Raw genomic sequence first — 27149 nt, 5'->3', positions numbered from 1 at the left:
TTTGAAAGATGTCTTTGCTTTAGAGCTTGCTTATGTTCATACGCATTTGTTCCTTACAAATGTAACTAGGTTTGTGAGAGTTTCGTGCATTTCAATGTCAAGGTCTATTTACAGGATGAACAATTGGGTTACATGGCTTCCTAACATCCCACCACGTATGTGTGAGTTTGCATTTTAAGTGATTTGCACTATCCTGTTCCAAGTGGATTGTCATAGTGGGTTAACAATTTCTTTCAGAATTCCACTAATAAATCACAGATTCTCACTTCTAGTATTCCATTGCTTATTTAATGACACCCTTTTCTAGTTTTTGGTTTTGCAAACTAACGGAGAATTTAGAACTCTGAATGCCCTTGGAACTTTCGGTTCAGACCAGACTCCTTGGAACCCTAGTGCTTTCAGAGTTCCTCTGCTCCTGCTGCAATACCAAATGTAGCTGCTTTAGTGTCTTTTGGATTTTGCAGGGCTCCCCCAGGCTGCGGGCTGGGAGAACGGAAAGAGCTCATCCGTTTGTTTGAAGGCAGGCTGCACAGGCAGCTTTTCCCAGACTCTCCCAGCTCCGGCTTTTCATGCATACCAGCGGAGCCGCTTTTTTCCTCCAGTGATTGAAACCATCTGGACTGCAGAGGGGTCACGTGTGTATGAGAAAATGACATAAAGTTTCAGACCTCCTTGTGCTTTGCTCCAGACCCAGACAATTCTTGGTCGGATGGTGCCGAGGTGAGGGCCGTCCGGTTTGAGGGCCAACTCCTCATCCTGCCCCCCCACCCCCATCTTCCCAGCCCCAGTCCCCGCCCCCCTTTGCGCGCACTCGGCGCGGTTTTCTTGTTCGCTCCACTGCCTCCGAGCACACCCCTCGCCTGGTTCCAGCAGCCCACCCTCTCAGTCTCGGGTGGAGGCACACCTCCTCCACGCCCCCCTCCACTCAAATCTGTGCTCCCTCCCTTCTCTCTCCCTCCAGCCCGGCCGCAGCCCCGGGCGCGGATGCCTGCCCGACGACCGCCCTCTCTCCCGGAGCGGCTCCTCCTCCGGGCTGCGCGGCTGCAGGCAAGCCCCCATCTGTGCGAGCGCCCAGCCCGGCTGGGGAGCGCAGAGGTAAGTGCCTCCGGCTGCCGCCCTGGCTTTCCCTTCATGTCTTCCCGCCGGAAGGTTGCCTTTTGCTCCGGGCCGGGTGGCGGGCAGGAGGGGCGCCGATCGCCTTCCTCCCTCCTACTCACCACTCCTAGCCCCGGGGCGGTGTTCCAGCTCTGTGAGTATTTGCGTCCAGCAGCCCAGACTGTGGGGGGCCTCTGAAGGCGCAGAGGAGCAGGGCGGTGGGGCAGCTCCACTGGGGTGGTGGGGACTGCCCCCCAGGCGGTCGTGGCAGACTCTGCTTTCCGGCTCGGTTGGGGCCGCGCAGTTGGGGGTGGGGAACGTGGAGCCAAGGGTCTGGGGAAGTGCAGAGCGGCGGTATGGGGAGAGGAGACTGCCGTCCCTGTGGCCCTGGGATTGGGCAGTGCAAGCCGCTTTCTCCCCTGGACGCACCCAAGCTGCTCTGCGGGCTGGCGACCTCTTACCTGGAGCTGGGTTAGCTTGTCTCTAGGCTCCTTGGAGGACACACACACACACACACACACGCACGCACGCACGCACACTCGGAACTCAGACAAAGGAAAATCAACTTTGCACTCTATCACTTCAACAAATTAAGCTGTGTTTATTGGTGAATGATTGCCTTTCCTTTTCTGCCTTCTTCCTGAAGTGCATTGGGTATTAAAGATATATTTTTTAAGTGACCCGAGACTAAAGGAACACAGTTTAGCCAACGTTTATGCTACCCTGTCAAAGAATTTAGTAATTTAGTAGAGTTCTAGAGACTGAACGTTTTCAAGTACTTCTAAAGAGAGATTGTTGCATTTTCCTGGAATCTTTATATGAATGTGGTTTATAATTACTTGAATGTGAATAAAACAACTTTACGAAGTGGGAGAATTTGCCTTAATGCTGCCTTAGTCCAACTCTCTCTTTTATCCCCATGCAGGTGTCTCTGCTGTTTGGACAGCAGGGTCTTGGGAATGGTGACGAGATCATTGTCCCATCTCCAGGACTGTATAGAGCCAGTTGAACCATTCCAGGATCTCTTATATGCACACACTTCAACCTGCCATCCTAGGATAGGGCCAGAAGGTTAAAACTCAAGTGACTGCAGGATTGCTTTCTTTTTTCCTCCAAGTAATATTTTCAGAAGGTGAATCCCTTCATTGATGAGATTTTTTCAGAAATAGGGGTTTCCTAAGGATCAGAGATAGGGTAGGTTCCAGAAAGCTAATCAGAGGTAAAGGCCACATTGCTCCCTGTCTGTCTCTCATGCTGAATTAAGGGCAGCACAAAGCAAGAGCTCACCAACAGCCTGTTGACTGCATGAGGGAAGTAAAGTCTCCCTGGGCCCTGCTGGCTTGGCAGACATTTCCACTGTGACAGCAGATGGTTAAGCTTCCTTTTCATTTATGGTAAATATCACCCTTGGAAAAACTCGCCAAGATACGGGGGAGATTTGTTCCAGTGTCTATGGGCAGTGCTATTATCCCCTAATTGGGCCAGAACCACACCCAGTTTTGGTAGACAACTGCAAGGCAGCTCTGCCTCCAGAGTATTTTTTATTGAGCACAGATTGTGATTGGCTTGATAATTGGTGACAACTTTGCCCCTGAGTTGGTGGATTCATGGGGGAGAGACGAGTGACACTTAAGAGAAGAAGAAAAATTTCAAATCGATTGCCTTAGAATGTAAGAATTAAGGAAGTTCAGAGAAGAAAAAGATTATGAGCCAGAGTGGCTTCATACAAGGGAAGGGGTTTTAATGAGGCCTTGAAGCAAAGTGTGGTTCTGAAACTAGTGGTGAGCCGCTGGGGAGAGTTTTAGAGTAGAGAGAGTAGACCCTTTGGACTAGAGGTGAGGAGAAAAGTAATACTTACTGAGCATCTACTCTGTGCCGCGTGCTATGCTCTCTCTGGCATCCTCTAGTGTTGTGAAGTAGGTATTGTTGTTCTTGTTTTAAAGAGAAGGAGTTCTTGTTTTAAAGAGAAGGAGTTCTTGTTTTAAAGAGAGAAGATCAGAAAGATAAGTAACCTGCTCAGGATCATACAAATAGTGAGTAATAGAGCTGAAATTCCAGCTCCCGGTTGTCTGACTCTAAAGCTTGTGCTTCCACACCTGCCTTCCACAATGGAAGCTGGAATTCTGGCTCAGGAGCTGGAACTTGATCGTATATACCTTGTCTAGCTTTTAAAGATTTTTGAGAAAAGGAGTGATTGGTAAAGCAATGTTTTTAGAAGATTAGCGTGCCATCTCTGCGCAGGAATATTGATGCACACTCGTCACAGGTAATGTGCAAAATGGTAGTTCTTAATTCCGAGGTTAAAAAAAGCAAATAGATGTTTGGGTGTTTAAATTCCTGCCCCATTTACCATACCCTTCAATATCTTGGTTCACTGGGTAAGAACTAGTTGCACTGACCACAGGGTTATTGGGGGTCAGAAGAGAGCTGGATCTCACCAGGCGAATGTTGAAATGGAATGTGTATGTGGAACAACACAGCTAGCGGTTTGTCCTTTATGTTCCCCACACGTTTCGTAATACTTTGGTGAAAGTTTTTTCTTTCATGGATACCCTGGGACATAGATCAATGTTGTAATTTGTTTAAGAGCCTTTACTAAGTGGCAACCTTGAACTCCAAACCAGGGCCTTGCCCTAAAGATCTCGTTTAAGTTGAGGTGTTCTTTTCCTCTCACATTGCCTTGTTTCTTAAAAACGCTCAATTTTAAAATTTGGTACTTGCAAGGTAAAAATGAATTGAGATGACCTTTCTTTATAATAAGACCAATTAAGAGAAACTGTATGTGTATTTCACTTTTTGTTATGGAGGAGCAGTAGGATGCATTTGGAGAGTTACTGTGAGGGAATTTATAAGGGATATAAAAGGCAGCATTTAGAGATGTAGAAAGCTCTTCTTACCCCTTCGCGTTTCTTACCAGTTAATTGTATTGTTTGTATATACAGCTAGGGAGCTTACAGGGCCATTGAATACCCAAGTTTGTAGCTAGGCCCTTTGATTCTCTGCAGATAATGGGCTCAGGAAGGGCAGCAGTGGGTGGAGCCATTTTACTAGAATTGTCTCCCATTTTGGATACAGTTTAGATTTCTTGCTCTTCTTTGTGTAGCCTCTAGGCCTTTTCTTCTGAACTTGTCAGTGCTCTGAAGACTTGGTGCTTAGGCCAAGGATTTGGTTCCCAGGTAGCAGGAGGTTGTGCAAAAAAGGGCAGCTGACAGGCAGAAAAAGTTTGTCAACTAGAGATGTCTTATTTTAATTAATATTAGAGTCAACCATGTTTTTTTGTAAAGTAAAAAAATGCACAACCAAAATGTGATCTTAGTTCTCCATGCCCATTTTTACTTTTAAGAGGCTCTAACTGGAGCGCTGGCCCGTTGAATGGGCTTTGATATATGAAGTTCTCAGGACCTCGTGGAGCAGTGGTAGTCATAGAGTGGCTGACTCCTAATGTGTGACATTCTCACCAGCACCTCTGTGTCAGGACATGACTCAGTTTGGGTTTTGGACCTCTGAGGAGTGTGACCTCTCAGTGTAGGGGATTTAGAGTCCAAAGATATAGGTTAAAGTCCCAGCTTTGCCATTTATTTAGAAGTGTCTGGAGTTTGATGTCGGAGGGATCTCTTTGCTCAGTTTTTCTGGTTTTTCTAGGTCAGGGTAACCCCCAAGGACCAGCGGAGTTCATACCCTGATTAGTCCCTTGATTCCTTCTCCCATTTTGTATCCTGTGTCACCTGAAAGCCATTTTGTTTTATCTGTAGCCTGTTATAGATGAGAAAGAAAATCTGTCTAGGATTTCCTCAGAGAATGACAGATCTTACTGTTAGTCGATCTTTTGGTGTGAGTATCTATGAGAGTGCTCTTGAGGTTAGTTTTGAGAGTTGGAGTCTCAAAAAGAGACTTTGGCAATGCTCTTATTTAAATGTCAGAGATGTTTGCTTGCATTTTTCGCTCATTGCTTACTCACACAGTTGTTAATGGTTTTATATTTGGTAAGCATTTGTCATTTTTGTAATTTATTGAAGGAGTGATTTAGATTTTCCAAGATAGCTAAAGCTTCGAAAAATAGGACTGAAATATCCTTTTGACAGTCAGATGTAATCTCCTAGTATAGTAGAACCGTTTGACTATTTTAACCCATTCCCCCTCTAGATATCTTTAAATCTTTCTCAAGAGATTTGCTCTCTCTCAAGAGATTTCACAACCTCTCTAGGAAACATTTTCTGAGCTTTCCAGACTGATGATCACAGATTATTTCCTTGTAGTTAGCTTAAATTTTCTTTTAGTCTTTCTTACTTTTACTGTTTTCCCATTCTTCTTCAATGCACAGATGTTCACAGTGAACAAATCGTCTTTTCTTGACCCTAATGGCAGCTACCAAATGTACAGAGTGTCTCTTCTGTACCCATCCTTTACTTCCCTTTTTTTGGTTAAACAAGCTGAGCTTTCTCTGTTTTTCTTTATAAGTCTTGCTTTTTAGACCTGTGATTATACTTGGTGCTTTGTGTTTTGTTTTTTGCAGGAAGTCAGTATCAGATATGTTGGCAATTAGAGATTTCAGATTGAAGGGAGCCTTTTGGAAATAAAATGTGCTTTTTTTCCCCTATCAGCATGAGTAATTGTGGAACATATGTAAACTCTGGAGTATGATCTTTTAAAAAAATTATCATCAAAAGAATTTTGCCCAAGTCCTGTCAGGGCTTAAAAAGAATCCAGCCTTTGCAAGATTGCACTAAAAGTAACAGACTAGCCCAATTAAGGCCTTTCTAGAAGTGTGGGAATTATTTGTTTAAACCAGAATTTAGGATCCCCAAGCAAATATTATAGAAATAATCTGCTTAACACTGTGTTAATATTGTAAGAAATAAAACCCTTTTGTGGACCTCTTGTGATGAAGGGCTGTGGTGATTAGAGTCCTGGGAATCCTGATTGTCAGTGTTCTGGAAACTGCTTTAGACAAATGTCAATGTTGGTGAATTTTTGTATTTCTTTGATATGAAGTTGAGATCTTGGATGTTCATTTAGCTAAGGACAAGTTTGAATCCAGGTATTTGGGGGTTATTTGCCTCCTTCTCCCTATTCCTATTCCCAAAGGCTAACTGGAGTGGGGTTGAAAGTGTCTCCAATCCAAGAGTCAGTGTGTTGCGAGGTTTTGTAGACACTGGTCTCCAAGGAAGCGCTCTATTACAGTCATTCATATGCTCTTTCCTGTGTTCAACATTTATTGAATTTCCACTGTGGACAAAGCACTGGCTGGTGCTTTCAAGCATCTTTTTATTCTCTTATTACTTTTCTTTGGTGAACATGCTTAATATTAGGTGTTTGATGAATCAATGAGTAAGTAAAGTTAAGAAATTAGATGGGAAGTTATTTTTGGATATGGGTGTTGGATACCTCCTGATTCGAATACTGCTGTTGGGAAGTGACTGTTTATGCATCACTCTGGCCTCTGCTCTTGGTGCTGAGATGAGCCCTGATAAGGAGGCCCAACATGTGGGGACATATTTTCTGGTGAGTGAACAGGTCCCGGTTGGTTATTTTTGCTATTAGTTGCGTTAGATTCCATTTACTGTTGCCGGGAACTCCACTTGGCATAATATCCCCTGCATTTGAAAGTGCCCCATGGTTAGTTGTGTAAGGACTGCCTGGAGGAGTTTTTCCTGAAAGTCTGGTCCTGCCACGTGAGTCAGGGATGGATTCTAGGTGCTTAGACTCAAATGACTTCTACACAAACCGCAGTTGATCCTAACACTGGGACCCAAGGGGGATGGAAGTTCTCTCGAAATTTTATACTAGTAGGGGAGGGGAGTCAAAGCTGTTTGCTTCTCAGTGGACACTAGAATCTGTACCCAGACCTGGAGATGAAGAAAACGTAGCTTACAAATGAATATTTAGTTCTCTATAGGATTAGGGAGAGCATGGAAAAATGAGATTTAAGGTCAAAGCATTCATTTGAGTCCTTAATGTCCAACTAATCAGAGATATCAGTTGTGAGGGTTTTGTTTTGCTATTTTTTTCCACATCTGTGTTTTGATAGGTCACTGCCTTGAATCAGGATAGTATTTAGGACCAAAGTGTTTATACAGAAAGTGATTGCAGAGTCATGGGAGGTGGGTAGAGGCCACTCTGTATCTTATTTCAGATGAACCATTTTTAAAAGCCCCATAAGTAGCTCAGTGGTCAGTATTAGTTAGAAATAGCTTTGCAGAAAGGTATTGGTAAAATAATATTGAGCAGCCTTTGTCTATTCCAGGTTTAGATATGAGCAAGAAAGCCAATTTGGGAGCAGTATCATGTGCCCAGCTCTGTCCACATTCAAGTCGCCTACATAGTTCCCATGTATTTGTCACCATCACTGGTCCCTGGAGGGCCAGGGGTAGATCTCAGGATATGAGGCTCAGACTTGGTTGAACCCACATCAAGAGCTGGTCCTGGTAGGTCAGCATAATTTTCTGTGGTTTATCACCAAGGCTAGGGTGTGGAGAGATGGTGGGTGGGACGGGGAAGAAAAACAGAAGGGCATATAGTTCTGTGGAAATTGAGTAAAGAAATGAAAAAGTTAGAACTTTTTTCCCTCTCACTGATTTGTACCTTTGTTTTGTTGGAAATTCTTATCATTCGAGGTCATTTTATAAAGACTCATAGTAACTAGCTGAAGGCACTGTGACTCTTGTACGTTGTTGAGAAGAACCCTCCAAGATGATTCTCTGGATAAGTAGTTGAGTCATGCCCATTTTATTTCCCTGTTGTCCTCCTAAGTTTTGATGATCTTGATTTTTAAGGAATATTCTGGCTTTAATGTCTAGGGTTTTTTAGGGCTGTGGGGACTAGGGATGTGGGGACTGACTATGATATGTTGCCAGATAAGAGGAGCTTCTACACCTAGACAAATCTCCAGGAAAGAAGAGACAGAAAAGTTGATAGACAAAGTGTAAGGATTGGGAAGTCTAAGGGGAAAGTGGCCTGGCAGGTGGTGTAACTGCTTTGGCTGTTGTGACTCTCTCTGCCAAGCTGGGCGTGATGGTTGGATGATGGGGTGGTGCTGCGGATATCCCATAATCTGCATCATTCCTTGAAGAAGATGAAGTTTAAGAGAAACACAGTGGATTGTGTTGATTTTTTTTTTTAATTTACATGACGTATCCACAAGTGAGTTTTTACCAACACCTCAGTAATGTGTCTTAACTATTCCAAGCCTAGTAGTGGATATACAGGACAAGTATGTGAAAAAAAACCCACCCGTGAACTTAGAACATGTAATTGTTGCATGAAGCACTATATAGAGTATTAAGTTTCTAAGCTTTAATTGTTTTTTTTTTAAAGATTGGCACCTGAGCTAGCAACTGTTGCCAATCTTCTTCCTTTTTTTTTTAATTGCTTTTTCTCCCCAGGTCCCCCCAGTACATAGTTGTATATTTTAGTTGTGGCTCCTTCTAGTTGCGGCATGTGGGATGCTGTCTCAGCGTGCCCTGACGAGTGGTGCCCTGTCCGCGACCGGGATCCGCGACCGGGATCCCGTGAAACGGGATCCTAAATCCATTTTCTATACTACCAATTATGTGTCACCTTCACTGGAGAGAACTGGCAGAACAATGTGTAAACTCTTTCCACACGCCTCCTTGTCACTCCAAATTTAAAGTCTTCAAGATAACATTCAAGCTCCTCCAAGATCTGGTTTTCATCTTATACAGCCCACTATACGTCCAGTGGATCTCTTTCATAAACCTACTGATTCCATTAGGACGGCCTGATTTCCATCCCACAAAGGCCAACATCTTTTCTACCTCTGGATCTTTGCTTATGCTATTCCTGATCACTTCCCACCCCTCAAAGTGTACTCCTCGATTCTGAAGGCAGCATTCTATGGAAGAAAGAGAACTGACCTAGGAAACAAAATACCTGGATTCCAGACACGGTTCTGACATAAACTAGTTGGGTGCCTTTGCACAAGATCTTTGACTCTCTGGGCTCAGTTTCCCCATCCATAAACAGAAAGGTTGAACTACATCATCTTAACGGTCCTTCCAGCATAAAAAAAAGGTACTCTATGATTCCTATATGCCCAACCAAACCAAACCTCTCCTTCAAAGTCTACAAGCCCTCCACAAATTTTCTCTAAGCACTCCAGTCTACACTATTCTCTCCCTTCTCTGAACTCCTATGTCTGGAATCCAAAACAAATCACACACTGCATTCATTCCACTAAGATTTTCAGAGCATTTTCTTGGCCAGATATTATGGCAAAGACTTGGTAATAAATATAAAACCAAGTAAGTCCCAAATCTGTATATATCACCTCAGTATCCCTTTCCTCTACACTATTTTGATCCAAGTGAAGTCATGTTAAACATAAACATCAAATACAAATGACACCATTTATTCATTTAGCAAATATTTAAAGAAAATTTTCCATGTACTATTCTAAAAAGTAAAGATACCAGTAAACAGATGGACCAACTCCCTAACCACATGGAGTTTGTTTATTTGTGAAAGCAGACAGGAAAAACACACAAATACGTAATATAATTTTAGGAAGAAAAACAAAGCAAGAATTAAAGATTAACTAAGAGCTGTTTACACAGGATGGTCAGGGAAAGCATCCCTGAGAAGGTGCATCTGAGTGACAACTGAATGAAGTGAAGATACAAACTAGCAATATTCAAGAAAAGCATCTGAGACAAAAGAGATGGGGAGGAAGCTGGAGAGCAGGTGGGAAGGCTGGGGTTCAGAGCATTTAAGGACCTGGTACTAACTTTGGATTCTACTTCCAAGTGTGATGGGTGGGATTCCAAATGTGGGCTAAAGTAGGGGACGAACATAATACTTTGGTTGCTACGTAGAGAAGAGACTATAAAGGGACAAGAGGAGAGGATGGGACCAGCTAGAAAGCTATAAGAACCAGTTAAGGGCTTGGCATCCAACCTCCAACTGTCTAGGTTCACATCCTGACTATTCAGTTATAAACTGTGTGATCTCAAGAAACAGTTCATTTCGCTATACCTCAGTTTCCACATTTTTAAGTGAGGATAATAATACCTATAAAGTTGGCTAGAAAATTTAACTAGCACATGTAAAGCCCTGAGTCTGAACACAAAGAACAGAGTCTGGCACAAAGTAAACACTCCATGAATGCTAGCATGTTAAAGCCATGAGACCACCTGGGAAAAGTGCAGATAGAGAAGAGGAGCTCGAAGCCTGAGCCCTTCAGCACTCCAACATCTCCAAAGGCCTCCATTCAACCCAAGATTCTGCCATTAACCTGCATGTCCTAAGTTTTGTCTGGGGCTCCAAATGCGCTGTACGTAACTCACAATTTAAAGCTTGGACACTGGGGCTGGCCCCGTGGCTGAGTGGTTAAGTTCACACGCTCTGCTTCGGCAGCCCAGGGTTTCGCTGGTTCGGATCCTGGGCGCAGACCTACCTTTGCTCATCAAGCCATGCAGAGGTGGCGTCCCACATGCCAGAACTAGAAGGACCCACAACTAAAATATACAACTACGTACTGGGGAGGCTTTGGGGAGAAGGAAGAATAAAATCTTAAAAAAAAGAAAATGGATTTGAATTGAGGAAGAAACTGGAGCCTTGGAGGAGTTAGGAAGGCCCTTGTAACAATGTAGGTATTAGTGTAGTTAGGAGCCTAGTAGCATTTCAGTATGTTTTGTTTTTGGAAACTTGTGATGGTTTTTGAAGGTGACATATAATTCTCTGGTAAGATGTGTGTACCCACATTTCTAAGAGAGTTTGGGAGTAAGAAGCCTGGAGAACTGGTATTTTACCTTAATTCTGTATATGGTTGTAAATGACATTTTAGTATCTAAGTGATAATTCCTCTTAAGAAACTTGGGCCATGTTAGGAAAGCAGGAATAGAGGAGAACACTATACTAGTGTGAGAATCGTGATAGAGGGCCTGGGTAGCAGTGGAGGGGCAGATGGACAATGCATGGGAACAGCTTCCAAGAGAGGGCCTGGACCTCTCTGTCAGAGGAGCTGCATTGTGGTTGGCGAGTCAGGCATCCAGGGACCGCAACCTTGCACTATTTTTTTAGGACACAAGAGCCCAATGGAAGTAATACCTGCCTCCTGGGCCCACAAATGCTTTGGATGGATGGGTTATGTTAAAGCTCAGGCCCATTCACATAGTCCACATAAGTTTTCTCCCAGAGTTGACGCGAATAGATTGATGCAGCCCAAATAGGCCAGTGAATTGGCACAGGGCAGGATACTTTAAAAGTTTTTTCCATCCTCAGGAATCTTTTTCCATCTTTAAGGAAAAACTTTAAAAGTCAGCATAAAAGTGAGAACACAGACCTTTCAGTAATATACTGGATCTGACAGTTTGAATTGCAGAAAAAATCCTGGAGCATTCAACATTCAACAAGTACTTATTGAGCAGCATCTGTTAAACACCAGATACTACGCTAAGTATTGGAGCTTTAATCTTTTGGTCATATTGCATCAAATGTTATTAATAGAATATTAATATTTCGTTCTATTTCACATTAAGGTCTTTTAGCCCGGAGGTGATAGAGCTCCGTCCGTAAACCCTCAGTGAGTTCAGACTGTTCATTTCTGCTTACGTTCACTTATTGAATGTTTACTGTGTATCAGGCAATATGCTGAATGCTGAGGCAGTTTTGAAGCTGAATAAGAATTGGAGAGGGTCCTCAATTGGCTGACTGGAATTTACCAGGTAGATCTGACAGCTCTCCAGTTTGCTGGGATTCCTAGCCAAGGGGAGAGTGTTCTCAGCAGTCGTGTATCCTCCTTTACTTGTCCTGCCCACACTGGGCCTTCCCCTCTCGCCCTTACCACTGTCCCCAAACCCCATCTTTAGATTTAAGAGAACTGAAAATTAACTCCTTTGCATTAAGTTTAGAAAGTTCCATTAAGGGAACACTTCCCTGATGAAACCTTTAAGTTTGAAATCTTTCCAGGAGAATCCTGCCTGTGTCATCCCAAAGAAGAGCCTTCTCCATGGGATCTTTCCTTCTTCCTCTGAAAGTTGCTTTGCCTACAGTACTGACAGAGGGCATGCAGTGTTTGGTATTTCTCAGGCTCTTCACTTCTGCTGCTTTGTTTGTTACTGGCACATTGGGTTCTTGTTGTCCCCCAGGATAGAAATCAAGAGAGACAACAAACGGGAGTAGAAAAGTAAAAGTTGTTTAGCTTGTGCACAGGAGAGGCACAAGGGAGCCAGTGCAGAAAGGAAAGGGGCTGGTGACTGGCTCGTTAGGGAACGGGGTTGTGGGGCTTTTGTTAGGCAAAGATTGGGGAGAAGGGCCTTGTCATGGCACGTAGAGGTGGGGTTGTGCTTGCACCTGCGCTATTACATAGCGTGCTACTACACTAGTATGGTAATGGGGCTAGGGTCGCCTTCAGACAACTCCTGGGTTCTAGGGAGCATGTGTAAGCCCAGGAAAGTCCTGAAACTGAGAAATGTGGATCTTGGTGGTCTCTAGCTGGTTCTCCTAGCTTACAGATTGGTTAGGGGCTTTATCTTGTTAGGCGAGGGGCCTTGCAGATGACCCTGTCTTGTTAGGCTGGTTCCTGTCTCACGTTGGCTCTCTTTGGGGATACTGGGAGGGACATGGTGTCTTGTTTTCTAGAATGAATGACACAAATGAGAGGGAGGCAATCATGCTAAATTTTCCCATTATTTGGAAAGGCATCTGCTCAGAACAAAAGAAAGGCAAAAGAAGATAGATGCAAAAGAAGAGTCTTTTGTTGAGCCTCTGGATTGCCAGCTGGAGAGAGGTTGTTCTTCCCTCCTTGGCTTGGCATCTGGAGCGAGCTCGTACACTGTTTGAGGTTTGCTCTCCTTTCTCCATGTCTGTGGGCTCCTTTAATAGAAAACTACAAAATGTGAAATAATCTTTATCTTCAACGTCAACTTTAAATTGATTCTTTTAAAAATATAATATATTCATTATAGTACACTATAAAAAAATTAAAAGCTTCACTTTCCCCAACACCCAGAGATCACCACTGTTAACATCTGGTTCTTTCTCTAGGCATATATATGTACATATTTGTATTCTTTTTTTTACCAAAGCAAGATCCTACTATACATACTGGTTTTCATTCTATCTTATGTTTCAATTATCTCCACTTTTCCAGTGCAGTAAATTTTTATTTTAATTAATACCTGGACCATATTTCAGATTTCCCCTTGATCCCTAAGTGTCCTTATTATTGTTTTTCCATACCAGCATTGAACATATAACTACAGACTCTACCTGGTGGTTCTGTCCCTTAACCTTCTTTTAATTGAACCCAGTCCCTTTTGTATGATACTGTCTTATTGAATTATCCTTAATAGTTTCCTTCAATTGAGTGCTGACTCTGTGACCTGTGTATTGCTAAGGGGTTTATAAATGTCATCTCATTTAACCCTTGTGACCACACTGAGAAGCATGTTTTATTATTATTTATTTTTGTATGTTCTCTTCCTGTGGGATCTCAGGTATCCTTAGGGCTTAACACTATTTCCTTTATGTCAGAGATACATCACTTGTATCTCAGGGGTCACCTTAAGAGCATGAACTCTTGAGCCAGATGGCCTGGGTTCAGATCCTTTTTGTTTTTTTCAGGAAGATTAGCCGTGAGCTACCATCAGCCACCAATCTTCCTCTTTTCGCTGAGGAAGATTGGCCCTGAGCTAACGTCCATGCCCATCTTCCTCTGTTTTCTATGTAGGATGCCACCACAGCATGGCTTAATAAGCAGTGTGTAGGTCTCTGCCCAGGATCTGAACTGGTGAAACACCAGGCGGCCAAAGCAGAGTGTGTGAACTTCACCGGTACACCACTGGGCTGGCCCCTCAAATCCGTTTTTTTTTTTTTAACACTAATTGTATATGATCCTAGACAAGTCAGTTAACCTTTCTGTGCCTCAGTTTCCTCATTTGTAAGACGAGGTAATAGTGTGTACTTCATAAGGTCTTTGCAAGTTTAAATGAATTCACATATGTAAAGTACTTAGAAGATGACCTGGGATATAGTTAGTGTGCATAATTATTGCTATTGGACATCTGGAAGGTCCACAGGCACCTCAAGCTTTCCGTGTTCAATACTTATCTCTGTAAAGCTGCTCTTTCTTCTCCTATGTTCACTACCTCCTTTGATGATGTCAGAGTCATCTCTGATTTCTCCTTCTCTCTCAGTAATCACACTCATAAAGTCTTGTCAGTTCCTCTACTCATCACTTTGGAGAGCCCATGGATGGGGCATTTCCCCCCTAATTAGTTAGTTGAATTTTACACAAGTAATTCATATTTTTTCTAGAAAAATTAGAAAACACAGACCAAAACAATCACCCACAATTTCGCTATACAGAGATGACCATTGTTTACATACATACCAAAATATATACCAACACTATAAAACAAATAAACATGCATTCACAAAATGCTAGATATTTATTTTATTATTAAGTTTAGTTTTTCCCCCTAATTTTTGCTACTGTAAAAACACTGTGATGAATGTCTTTATGCCTGTATTTTAGTGCAGTTCCCTGATAATTTTTGGAGGATATATTAGTAGAAGTAAAGTGGATAGATGAAAGAGGTGAACATTTTCAAGGGGTTTTGATGTGCCCAGCCAAGTCACCCTCTAGAAAGTCTTTAACCTGTGTACATTTCTGCTAGAGTGAATGAGTGTGCCTGCTTTTAGCCTTCCTTGCCAAACTAAAAAGAATGAAAATAATATTTGCAAGTCTGATAAGATAAAAATTGTATTGCATTGCTGTTTTAATTTACGTTTCTTTGATTGCTATGAGGTTGACTATTTTCTCATATGTTTAATGCCATTTAATGTATGTTTCTTTTGTGATTTACATGTTCTTGTATTTTTATATTTTATTTTTACTGATTTTACCAACTCTTTTAATATTAAGGATAATTATTCATCGTATATACTACATATACCCTCAGTTTGTCATTTACCTTTTAACTTTGTTTTCTACACATAAACATTTTTAATAAATTTAATGTAGTGAAATTTATTAGTCTTTTAAAAAATTTTTACCTGTTGTGTCATTCTTAGATCTTCCCTTAGCAAGATTAGGTAAATATCCATTATATATTCCTCTGCCTCTTGTATGATGTCATTTTTTGCATTCAAATCTTTACTCAATCTGGAATTTATTCTGTTATAAAATAATAATAATGATAGCTAATATTTTTGAGTGCATATTATATGCCAGGCACTAATACCAATCAAATGCTCATATGTACTGGCTCATTTAATACTTTCAACAAACTTGTGATGTAGGCACTGTTATTTTCCCTGTTAGTATCACTGTAAATTGATTTGCTAAAGGTTGCCCAGCTAGTAAGTGACAAAGATAGGATTCAGGTTCAGGTAATTGAGCTCCAGAGTCCATGCTTTTAACTGCTCTGCTAACTTTATTTTTTCCAAAAAATTGTCCTAATTCATTTATTAAAGAATACATTCTTTCCCCACTGTTTTGAAAATACTAATTTTAATCATATACTAAATTCATGTATATACTTCATGGTTTCTAGACTTTTGTTTGATTGAACTGTCGATCTGTTCATCTGTTCTGGTGATAATGCCACACTGTTTTAATTTGTGTAGCTCATAGACTGTGTTCTCCTCACCTTTGTGTCCCTAGTGCCTAGCAGTGACTGTCGCCTTGTAGGTGTTTAATGAATATTTGCAGAATGATGTACCTGTTGGTTCATGGATAGAATTCAGAGAGTCTGCAACAACTTTGATAGGAAAAAACTACATCATCAGTTTCACTGACCCCTGACTGAAATTTAGTATTTCTTTCAATTATGAATCAAGGCAATAAAGCACAGTAGTAAGAGTGCTACCTGTGACTTCGTTGCTCATAGAAATCATGGATGTGTGCTGGGGGTGGACCCTAGGTTAAGAGTGCTTTCTTTACTGTGTTTCTTTCTTGAGGCCATTTTATCTTTGTGTCTAATACCTAGGCAGTGCCTGATACTTAGTAGATGTCCAGTAAATATGTTAATTTTTAAAACTTTAAATTTTCAAATATGCACAAAAGTCGAGAGAACCGTATAATGAACTCTTCATATATTCTTCATCCAGCTTCAGACATTGTCAACATTTTGCCAATTTTGTTGTATCTATCTCATCTCATTTTTGGATATTGTGTTTTTTACCTAGTAATATATCAGAAAGCACATCTAACTGATAAGGACTTAAAAATGTATAATCGCTCTCTTAGTACATTTAACAAAATTAACAATAATTCCTTTTTTTTAATTTGTTTTATTCTTTTTAAAGATTTTATTTTTTTTCCTTTTTCTTCCCAAAGCCCCTCGGTACATAGTTGTATATTCTTTGTTGTGGGTCCTTCTAGTTGTGGCATGTGGGACGCTGCCTCAGCTTGGTTTGATGAGCAGTGCCATGTCTGCGCCCAGGATTCGAACCAACGAAACACTGGGCCGCCTGCAGCGGAGCGTGCAAACTTAACCACTCGGCCACGGGGCCAGCCCCACAATAATTCCTTAATAGGATCTATTACCCAGGCCATATTCAGTTGTCCTCAATTGTCTCAAAGATATCTTTTGCTTAAATTGAATGTTTGAGTCGGGATCCCCACAATGCCTACACTTTGTATTTGGTTGATGTGCCCCTTCTGTAAATGTTAATGACATTGTATAAATTACTTGTTAATTTATCTTCATGTCCTGACACTGCCCCTCCCCTCCTTCTCTGTTGCTTCTTACTTTTGTTATATTTTTACTAATAACTTATTCTTGAAAATTGCGCTGTCCTTATTTAACATTTTATTTATCTTTTTAATGAGAGATTGTTGATTTTGGTTATTTGGTCTTATTTTTTATTATATATTTTTAAAGATTTTATTTTTCCTTTTTCTCCCGAAGCCCCCCAGTACATAGTTGTGTATTTTTAGTTGTGGGTCCTTCCAGTTGTGGCATGTGGGACACCACCTCAGCGTGGCCCAGTGAGCGATGCCATGTCCACGCTCAGGATTCAAACTGGTGAAATCCTGGGCCGCTGAAGCAGAGCGCACAAACTCAACCACTTGGGCACGGGGCCGGCCCCTGGTCTTATTTCTAAAGATTTTATTTTTTTCCTTTTTCTCCCCCAAGTCCCCTGGTACATAGTTGTATATTCTTCGGTGTGGGTCCTTCTAGTTGTGGCATGTGGGACGCCGCCTCAGCATGGTTTGATGAGCAGTGCCATGTCCGCGCCCAGGATTCGAACCAACGAAACACTGGGCTACCTGCAGTGGAGCGCACAAACTTAACCACCCGGCCATGGGGCCAGCCCCCTGGTCTTATTTTTAAAGGTAAAACATTTAAGTTTCATATAAAGTTCTTTCAGCCATGTTTTGGACCGAGATATGTGATGGGTAAATTTCTTAAGATCAAAGCTCTAACATACCTTTCTTCTTCATTTTCTTAAGGAGTCTCCTCACCTTGTTAGATAATTTGAGGTAAAAACACTTTCTCTGAGATTTTTACATACATATCTGTGCCTTAATTGTTTCCTCTGCAAAATTGGAAGAAATTCAAATTTGGGTCTTCTCTACATGGTAGCATTTTTTATTTCCTTTATACTTAAAAAATATGAGAATGTCACAGTGATAGTCCCTCGTTGTTGATTGTGTTCAGGATTCTGTAAAGCTTTTGTGTACAGACCAAACTCTTCTATTAAACTTTTAGTTATAGATTTGAGGCCATTTGTTCAAAGACTTCTATGATTTGCAGAGTGGTTCTCTGAGCTACGTTCCTTCTTGTGATTGTCATCTTGTGCATTCTTTGAATCTATTTATTTCACTAAGAAAAAATTTCCATATGTTGTCACTTTTTCTCATTAGCTTTTTCTGTAGGATCACTCCTATTTTTATTACATTTATCTATTCATTGATTTAGGATGGACCTTATGTTTTGATTATTTCTTTTACAACCTGTACTTCTATAGTCATTATGATAGTCTGTTTCATCTCTTTGAGAATCAATATCAGCCATTCTGTAAATTCGATTTATTTATTTATTTATTGGGTATTTGCTGTGAGGAAGGCATCCATTACAGGGATGAGCTTTGTTCTTCTTTTCCACTGTAAGTTTTTTTTTCTTTGACTGCTTATATCTTTTTCCTGTTTATTCATTCATCTAAGTTTACTTGTTGATCTTCCTCTCAATGGTTTCAGACTATTTTGTTTGTGCTTTGTTTACTGAGATTTGTGAGAAGTCCTTGTCAATATATTGAGATCCCATTTCAGGTGCATTATAAAGAATATAGGAATTGAGACGTTTTTTATTTTGTGATGCTGAGTTTGATTAATGATCACCTAATTACACCCCGCTCCCCCTTTGGAAAATGACTGTGTAAGAGAACTGAAATTCCAAATTTCCATGTCGTCTTTGTTAAGATTAACTTGAAGGAAAAGCCCTCCTACTATGAGAGAAAACTTTCTACTAGGACGCGGTTTGTTCCTGAGAGAGACACCATTGGGTCGTGTTTCTGGAGAACTGGCTGATTGGTGCTACAGCCTCCAGGTGTGTGAATACAGTTGTACTCAGGGTGTCCCCTTTCTCAGTCACTCTTCTCCCACTTTACAAAAAGGAGGCATAGCCATTATTCATCCTGCATCTTACTCTTTCTGTGCCTGATGTGTGCAAAGTTCCAGGTTAGCAGGCAAAGCTACAATTAGAAATATTTTTAAGAAAGTGAGTGACTCTAACAGATCATTTCCCTTATCAGATGGTTTTCAGTTTTTGCTTTCAACAAAATTGAAAGACTTGTCAGCTGGTAGATAATTAAAAATAATTTTTGATGATAGATGACTGTAATTTTGATGTATAACTCAGAAGGCGTGCAAAGATTAACTGATATTGCTGTAACAAAATTTCTGTCATTTCTATCTAGTTTTTTATGTGAACAAAGTTTCTTGGCACAACTATAAAAATGAAAAATTAATGCATTAATAATAAAATTTTGCCTTTTATTTTTAATAATACAGATTTATAATATAATTGTGTTTTGATCAGTTGCATATTAATAACAAAGATAAGGAAAGCCCAGTCCAGAAGAAAAATTTTTTTTTAACATTTAGAACTTACATATTATAGGAGAATTTAAAAAATGTTGTATATGTGTATTTATGTATAATAGTTATATTGCAGAGAAGTATCATAGGTTGATCAGTAAAAGACTGTCAAGCATAAATATTAGGATAAAATTCTGAGGAGGAAGTCAAAAGGAAATATGAGTTTAAGGAGAAAAAGGAATGGTATGAAATTTCATGTTTTTTTAAATGGATGCTGGTGGATTTTAAATCACTATGATATTTAGATTTCATTGGATTCATTTGGATTCATTTAAGAGAGCAATTGAGTAGTTTCATTTTAAAAAGTCAATATTTATAAAATGCCAATATTTATAATATGCTAGAAAGTATATCTTTATTACTATTTATGATGCAGAAATATAAATAATTAACTCAAATATATGGGAAGGGTACTTGTTTTGTAAAGTTCGTCTAGGGCATATATGATAAACACATATTGACAACAGAGTATGATACAGGTGCTTGACCAGAGGAAGAGGAAGAATAATATGGAAAAGATGCAAAGGAAGCCCCGGGGTCAGAGAAAGCAAACAGAGGACGTGCTGTGGAGCTGAATCTTGAGGGACTGTGGGAGCTGGCTAGCAAAATAGAGGTGGAAAGGCATTCTGGGAAGAGGGAACAGTATATGCAAAAGGCCTAAAGGTAAAAAAGAACATGAAAACTTTGGGGAAGATGGCAGGAGTGGCATGAACAGGATGCTATTTATAGCCAGCTTGACAGTGCACTTTGATGGCCCAGAAGGGAGAGGTGATGGAGGTGGAGTCTGTGGAAGGAGCTCTTGCCAAGGGCCTGGATGAGATAGGGAAGTGAGAGTAATCCATTAATGGTGCTTCTTTCCCAGTGACTGTTGTCCGTATTAGTAATCTTATGGACATTCTTAGAAATGTAGAGATTCATATTTACATTCTGCTAGGGGAGAAAATGAGGCCCAGCCCAGGGCTCTTCCTCTTATAGATTTTGTACCTTAGTAGCATGGGCAGACTGAGATTAGTGCTGGAATGCAAGGCTTCTTTCCACACACTGGCCACATGCTTGGTTGAGGCCCTCAGCTTGTCATTAAAAAGGGTGACTGCAATTATGGAACCAAAGTTTGAGATCCTTGAGCTGATGAAGGATTTTTTTCCTGATTTGTGAATTTGTTTATGTGAAAAATTTCTATAAAATTCTGCAGTTAACATATGCATTTACTTACATATACATTTACTAAATTACGTATTACATTTACTTAACATGTACATTTACTTTTTTTTTGAGGAAGATTAGCCCTGAGCTAACTATTCCCAGTCCTCTTCTTTTTTACTGAGGAAGACTGGCCCTGAGCTAACATCCGTGCCCATCTTCCTCTACTTTATGTGTGGGGCACCTGCCACAGCATGGCATGCCAAGTGGTGCTGTGTCTGCACCCAGGATTCGAACCAGCGAACCCCAGGCCGCCGAGAAGCAGAACGTGCAAACTTAACCGCTGTGCCACCGGGCCAGCCCCTACTTAACATGTACATTTACTAAATCACCCTTATTTATTTTTTTTCTGCTTTTTCTCCCCGAGTACCGCCAGTATATAGTTATGGGTCCTTCTAGTTGTGGCATGTGGGACGCCACCTCAGCATGGCCTGATGAGTGGTGCCATGTCCTCACCCAGGATCTGAACTGACGAAACCCTGGGCCACTGAAGCGGAGCATGGGAACTTAACCACTTAGCCACGGGGCCGGCCCAATCACCCTTATTATAACGAATTCAACTGTATAAAATTTATGTGATCCCAGAAAAGGTATCATGTAAGGTCACTCTTCTGGCCCATCCGGTACTGGGTAATTCTTTTACCTTCATGATGGAGAGGCCTCCGTTAACAGGGATGAAAACAGGGGTGCTGTAAAATAAGACTGTGTAGTCCTGAAAAAATTGGTTACACATTTTTGCCTGTTTGGAACATTTGTTCAGCAAACTGGTAGAGACCTGATTGAATGTTTGCGTAGAACAAATTTAACAAGCTCCAAAAGGAAGCCATCAAAGGGTTGATTTGATATCACACAGAAACATGAGGTGGTGAGATGAGCAGTTTTTCCACATTTTAATATTTTCCAAGATGACACTGAAAGCCTTGCTCTTAGAGAACCCTGAGCCATCTAGTAACTCATTCTTCCAGGCTCTTGAGAGGGAGAGAAGGGAGGTTTATGCCATTAAATGGAAGCCCTGGGCCTTTCCTAGGAGAGCCTCGAAAGGAATTGAAGACAGCCATGGGAAGGTAACCAGCAAAGCAAGGTAAGGAAAGCCACATGACTCTGATTTCTTGTGGGAAAATGTTGTATTTGGTTTCATTATTTCCAGCTCTCTGTTTTCAAAAGTCTCGGAAAAGCCTAGCTCTTGGGGACAGTAGGAGAGAATGCTGTCAAGGAAGCACTGAGTCAGTACAGGAGACCTACTCTGTGCCATTCACTGCTTGGTACTTTCATAAGTCTCACTAATTGTCTCAAAGATGAGGAAATCACGATGTGGGGAAATCAAGTAACTTGCCCAAGAGCCAGAATTTGAACCCAGGTTCATTTGATTCCAGAGCCCTTTCCACTACATTGTGAGGTTTCCCTGTTCTGAAATCATGGAAAATGAGCCATATCCTGGATTGAATTAGGGAACTCGTGTTTTCCAGCTAACAGTCCTGAAAAACTCTTGAGTTCACTTTGTTTGGAGGCATTTGGGGAGAGAAGTAACACTGGCTAGGAGAGAGGAATTGAGGGGGAAGGTCCTGGTGTTCTTTAGGCCGTTTCTTCTCCGTGGAAGAGGCTATTGTGCTGCGGCATCTAGTCCTTGGTGGTGGTTTGGAAGAAGTAGCTCCTGAGTTCCTTTGCCGCCAGTTATCCCTGTGAAGGAAAATGGAAGAAGACTAGCGCACTGTAGGGCTGTGGATTTCACAAAACACAGTTTTTGTTTGTTTTTTGTTTTTTGAGACCAACATAGGATTCCTACCTGGATTTTAAATTTTTCCCAGAGAAAGTGACTGAAAATAAACAAACAAAAACCCCAACCGCACATCATATAAGAAAGGACATTTGAAAACCAGAATAATAAATAAATTGAAAACAAGTAAATAAATAGGATAACAGGACAGCCCTTTCCAAGAGAGCACCTTCTACTCATCTTTTACAAAGTTAGGTTAGACTTAAAATATTTTGCATCGAGAAAAATTAGAACATAAAATTTATTGATGGGTTTTGTCAATTTGGGGATTTTTATTTGATAGCACAACATTAGAAGCTTAACATCCAGCTTGTTTCATACTTTATTTTTTTATTTCAGTTACTATTCACATGCATTTCAACAGGTACGTTGATGAAAACGGTATCGACAAGCAGTGTACTCAATATGGAATATTCTAGTGAATGAAGAGAAGGGGAGTCAGAACGGTTCTTAGGTTCTCAGTTCTGTAGCTAGGCCAGCAAGAAAGCAGAGGTAGCAACTGTGGTGTCTGCCCAGTGAAGGTTCAGGAGTGCTGCAGGCACCTGCCTGCCACCGAGTCATGCTTGGGGTTGGGCAAGGGCTGCCTAGGACCCTTACTACCCAAATGGAACAGGTAGGAATTGATTTCAGAGGGATGCTGTGGATGGTAAAAAACTTTTACCATGGCCTGGGCCAGTGTTTAAGAGAACCACTCCTCTAAAGGAATTATCCTGTTTGGTTCTCCAAGATAATCTAAAGGCAGAGACACAGACAAAGGCCCATTGTTTTCTCCAGGGCAGCTGTTTATTACATTGGTGCGAAGGAGGGGTGTGGGGAGCCCGCAGGACTGTGGCCTAGGTGCTGAGATTTGGGGTGGTCCTGCTGCTCTGCCTGGTTATTTTCTTCTGAGTCTCTCTTGTGGGAACTTTGGGCAAACTGTGTTTTCTTCCAAGCAGTAAAGTCTTGGCTTCACCTTCCACTTGGTCTCAGTGCCCTGGAGTTTCTGTGAGTGCTCTCTGTGCCTGGGAACAGAAACAAAGCATGAAAGCAGCTTGGGAATTCCCCAACTCTCCTAGCTTGCTCCTCTTGTCCAAGGGACCAGCCTTCGACATGTCCAGGGCCATGCTGGGGAAGTGTGTGTTTTGGCCTCTCTGGAGAAGGGCATATTAGCTTCCCTGGCCTGTTTACATTATATTAGTTTGGTCCCTTCTGCCTTTCATTACTAATGAGGCCTTGGGTGGGGGATTTCCCTGCTTCCGTGGAGGTCACTCTTTCCTTTTGTCCACTTTCTCAATTTTTCCACCTGGGGAAGAGCTGCCCCCTCCCCCTCAATACTTTCTTTGCCTTAAAACTTCTTGTGTCATAGACTGCCTAGTGAGTGGATTGGTTCGCAATCAGGAAGCAATTCATCTGTCTCCTAAAATTCTCTTTTGCTGCATTCTGTGACTATCAGACCTTTTCTCATTTGCCTGTGATTGCCTTAGTTGTCCTTACTCTCCCCTAAGGAATGGAATGGTCTTCCAAGCCCAGAGGCTGGACTGCCTGTTTGTGTTTGCTGAGCTAAAATGTTGATGCAGGATTTCCTTGTTCTTTGCAATGTGTGTCTTGGCTGCTCAACTAGAATGTAAACCCTCTGAGGTTAAGAGCTCTGGGTTCTTTCTTTCCCTTTCCCCCAGTCTAGTATGGCATGGGAGAGAAGGTACCCTGTGGGGAGGGTGACCTCGGGTGGTTGAATTTGCCGGTGATGTTACCTCATTCTTGCTCTGGTGTCAGCCTGCCCCCCTCCAGTGCAGCAGGCACAGCCACAGCCTGTCTGAGGCTGACTTTACTGTGTGCTAAGACTAGGGCTTACGGTAGGTATCGGAGAAAGGCCTGAGTCAGACCTCTTTGTTCTCTGGTTCATTTGAACAGTCCTGATAGCAGAGCTCAGATGCGATGGAGGATCCTATCTGTCCCTTGAAGCCTTTTCTTTCTTAAAGGTCTCTGGAAAGCTCAAGTGAATTTTACTTGGTGGTAATAACTTTTCCACTTTCTTCACAACTTTCGCACTCTTTGGGGAGTTTCTCTCTTGGATGCTTTAGGTAGGATTGTTTTTGAACCAGTGGACCTAGTTCCGTGTAGTGACTTCAGTCCCCAGCCTTCCTCTACCTGATTCATCTTGCCTCATTTCCTCCTTTTGGAAGACCCTTGTTTGGGTCCCTTGGGTTCCCTTCCGGTCCCACTAACCATGCTTGTGGTGGGGGTTCTCTGCCTCTAGCCTGTCTACCCTCCAAGTTCCAGGTGTTCCCATCCCACACCCATAGATTCCTCTCTACATTGCTTGAGATTGTGGTATGTGTTCTTCCAGCTTCTGTTTGGTCAGCTCTTAGGTGACAGTCTATTCACATTCATATTTAGACCTAGAATCCTATTTTTCAAGATTGGCATCTGAGCCAAAATTTTTTTCTCCTTCTCCCCAAAGCCCCCTAGTACATAGTTGTATATTCTAGTTGTAGGTCCTTTTAGTTGTGCTATAGAATCCTTTTTTTTTTTTTTTTGAGGAAGATTAGCCCTGAGCTAACATCTGCTGCCAATCGTCCTCTTTTTGCTGAGGAAGACTGGCCCTGAGCTAACATCTGTGCCCATCTTCCTCTACTTTATATGTGGGACGCCTGCCACAGCATGGCTTGCTCATGCGGTGCCATGTCTGTACCTGGGATCCGAACTGGTGAACCCCGGGCCGCCGAAGTGGAACGCGTGTGCTTAACCGCTGCGCCACCAGGCCGGCCGCTAGAATCCTATTTTTAAGTCTCAGTAATTAAAAAAAAAACTCTGATTCCTCTGTCCCCCACGTGTCCTCAGTTTACGATTGCATTTTTCCTCTTTGCGCCCATCTGCTGGCCTTTGCAGTCGTCCTCTCTTCAGTTTCCCCGTGTGCGGTGCCTACCTCACTCCCACAGTCTTCCCCTCCAGCGTAGATCACAGAGGAAATATTTAGTTAGTCTCTGCCAAACATTCTGGCTGTGTTGTTTTGCTTAAGAAGACATGCAGATAAACTGTTTTGATTCTTGGTCTTGGTGCTCTAGGGCAGATGTTTCTCCTATAACGGAGGTATTGCGGTCAGTTGGAAAGAGTGCTGGACCAGAGTTTGGAGAACTGGATTCTAATCCCTGCTGTGCTCCTAATTTGTGGTGTGATCTTGCGCAAGGCACATTTCTATGTCTCAATTTCCTTTTGTCAAAAGAGACTTTATGATAAAGAAGACAGGAATCTATGGATGTGGGATGGGAACCCAGAGAGTATGCCCTGGGGGGTCAAGGAGAGAGTAGCTAGGCTGGAGGCAGAGAACCATTACCGTGAGTATCAGTAGAAGAACCAGAAACTCAAATCCAAATACAGACACAATTGATATATATGGTCACTTTGAAAAAGTAGAAAATGTGACGACAAAATTGTGAAAATTCTCCTACAAGGATGACTTTGGGACATAACCGCCTGGTCCACACCTGTTTGCTGTCACCCTTGGGATGTGGGAGGCTTGGCCTTCTGAGGGTTCAGTTCCAGAATTCTTCCTCCCACTTTCCACCTCCTTCATAAACCCAGGAATATTTGAAACTCAGCCCAGATCTTCACCTGGCTTTGATTTCCCCATCATGTGGAGATTGGTCCTTGGAAGTTGTAGTTTCCAGAAAGCTTAAATGTTTGCTAACATATCTAACTTCTGCGTTTGTTGATCACTCCTTCTGTGTGTGGCTGTGTTCCAGTTCTTATGCCCTGAAGGTGCTATGATTTGGTTCCAACAAAAAAGGGAAGAATATTTGGGGGATCCTATCAGTAGGAACTAGGAAATAAAACTAGACAAAAGAAGTGAGAAATGCCCCCTTGGTGTTCCTGAGAGGCAGGTCTTGGAAGAAGAAACAAAGTGGTTTAATGTCTGCCTATGTAAACCACAGCTTTCCTCCCCTCAAACACATACTCAGATAGGCAGAGCTAAACTTCTTCCTTATTCCTGTCCTCTTCTGAAATGATTCTGGGATTTAATCAGATCTTGCCTAGTTTATACTTTTTCTTTCCAGTTAAAGATTTGCAATGGGGCCGGCCCTGTGGCTGAGTGGTTAAGTTCACACCCTCCGCTGCAGGCGGCCCAGGGTTTCGTCGGTTCGAATCCTGGGCGTGGACATGGCACCGCTCATCAGGCAACGCCGAGGTGGCATTCCACATGCCACAACTAGAAGGACCCACAACTAAGAATATACAACTATGTACCAGGGGGCTTTGGGGAGAAAAAGGAAAAAAAAAATAAAGTCTTTAAAGATTTGCGTTGGTTTCCTCCAGTGCAGAATGAGTTGGACAAAGACAATCTCCAAAGTCTTTTGCTGCCCTGTTATTCGTTGTCAGGCATAATTAGCAGAAACTTTCCTAAGTGAGTGCAGAGTGACACCTGTCTCTGTGGGTTAGTGATAAGGACCTGTACTCTCTACTGCTATGGCGAACACTGGGAGGCTCTCAGGCTGCTGGAACTTGCTAGAGAAAGTCAAGGAACTGGATAGAATAGTTCTGGGGAGAAGAGTTACATAATTGGCTGTACTTTCAACTGAACCTTCTTTGCTATCCTGCAGTACTTTTATATTTCTCTAAGTCCCTATGACATACACCACAGTGCTCATCCCATTTTTTTTTGTACTCCATAAGCCAAGACTCCATCCTGACCCTACATCGCTGATGAGGCTGCCTTCTATTCTACCTGGACTGTTAGAGCTAGGCGACACAGAACTCTGGGATATTCCTTTTCTTCAGATAGCTGGGTACTCCCATTCATCCAGCTCTAAGAGAACAGGCAGTAAGCAATTCCTGTAGGCTTTACAGACATGTTCATTGTGAGTGCCAACGTTATCTGGGTGAAATAATAGTTTGACTTGGGGCTTGATATGAGTTGTGAGCCCATGTCTGGCTGTTTGGTACTTTCACCTGTTTCATTTGGTCTTGAACCAAGTTGTCCTAGGCAGATGGCCCACTTGGTAGCTGTCACGTATTGCCTAATGTGTCCTCCCTGCC

At 42.0% G+C, this 27149-nt stretch overlaps 1 protein-coding gene across 8 annotated transcripts in view; it reads left to right on the top strand.

The window, feature by feature from the left end:
- Positions 1–582: 582 nt before the first annotated feature.
- Positions 583–27149, top strand: part of DENND2B (DENN domain containing 2B) — a 151158-nt gene continuing 124591 nt past the window's right edge. For 2 of the 8 annotated variants that reach the window (XM_070491032.1, XM_070491029.1), the window contains exons 1-2: positions 583–720; positions 962–1095. The gene's annotated coding sequence lies outside the window, so the exon portion shown is untranslated. Of the gene's footprint in view, positions 721–831; positions 1096–27149 lie in introns of those variants that run through there. The other 6 variants (XM_070491036.1, XM_070491034.1, XM_044752953.2 and 3 more) reach the window with 4 other exon arrangements.

This window comes from Equus asinus, chromosome 20 (assembly GCF_041296235.1).
Source record: "Equus asinus isolate D_3611 breed Donkey chromosome 20, EquAss-T2T_v2, whole genome shotgun sequence".
Taxonomy (NCBI): Eukaryota; Metazoa; Chordata; class Mammalia; order Perissodactyla; family Equidae; genus Equus; species Equus asinus.
Note: the sequence above shows the minus strand (reverse complement) of the source record. Positions and strands in the feature narration are given on the sequence as shown.